Source organism: Chaetura pelagica, unplaced genomic scaffold (assembly GCF_000747805.2).
Source record: "Chaetura pelagica isolate M959 unplaced genomic scaffold, ChaPel_1.0 scaffold743, whole genome shotgun sequence".
NCBI lineage: Eukaryota > Metazoa > Chordata > Aves > Apodiformes > Apodidae > Chaetura > Chaetura pelagica.
In genome coordinates this window covers 509,307-510,322 of record NW_009952703.1, presented here as the reverse complement: position 1 = coordinate 510,322, position 1,016 = coordinate 509,307, and the positions used below count along the sequence as shown (strand labels likewise).

At 43.9% G+C, this 1,016-nt stretch overlaps 1 protein-coding gene across 1 annotated transcript in view; it reads left to right on the top strand.

The window, feature by feature from the left end:
• FIGNL2 (fidgetin-like 2) overlaps nt 1-1,016 on the top strand; it is a 7,201-nt gene that overhangs the window by 2,917 nt on the left and 3,268 nt on the right. The window lies entirely within an intron of this gene.

The window sequence follows — 1,016 nt, the reverse complement described above, 5'->3', positions numbered from 1 at the left end:
GAGGGGGGGGAAGTGGGGACACCCAAAACCAGGGGGTTTTGGAGTAAAATGCTGTAGATTGTTTAATATACTAGACTGTTTTGTTTGGGGTTGTTTTTTTATTATTATTATTATTTTATTTTTGTAAGGTCTTGTAGGATTCTGTGTGTTCGTTTGTTCGTTTCCTTTTTGAACGACTCAGGAAAAGAATTTACCTCAGAGAAAAAAAAAAGAAAAACCACCCAACAAAAAGAATGTGTTTTTTAAAAAACTCCTCTTTTTTATCTTCTCAGAAAAGGAGAAAGAGATTTTTTATTATTTTTTCTTTTAGTTGTTTATTTTTAAAAGAGTTTTCAGACCTGGGCTGAAGTTGCTTTTGCTTCCCAAAGTAGGGGGGGAGGAGGAGGAGGAAAGGGATAAAACAAAACAAAACTTGAAGCTGTCACAAAGATGAAAGTTGAATGTATTTTGGGTGCTGTTTCACGTGTATTATGCCATAATTTTATTTGAGTTCCTCTATGATTATGTTGGGGTGTTGTTGTTTTTTTTTGTTATTGTAGCGTTGGGTGGAGTTTTGTGTCTTCACACGGGAGGAGTTGGTGCTGTAGGGTGGAAACTGTGGCCAGCACCACTTTTTGGGTCAGGATAGTCCCCCCCCCAACCCCCTCCCAGTGCTGGTTTTGCCCCAGGGATGGGGGGGGGGGGGTGATGCTGCTGCCAGGCTGCTCCTTTTTCACCCAAAAAAAGGGATTATTTGGGCTTCCCACTGTGGCCTCTCAGCATCCAGAAGCCCCTGCAGGGTCTGGTGGTCACCTCATCATTTGGGGAAATCATTTCCCCCCACCCCCCGAAAAAAAACCCCCCACATCCTGCAGGGCTCAGCGGGGATGGGAGGGGGTGTTTTCCTTGCTTTTATTTTTCAGGGGGTTCCCCCCCCCCGCCCAATAATTAAATAATAATTAAAACAATAATACAATTGGGGGGGTTTTAGACCTTTTCTTACTGGGGGAGGCAGCTGCTCCAGGGTCATCCCCCAG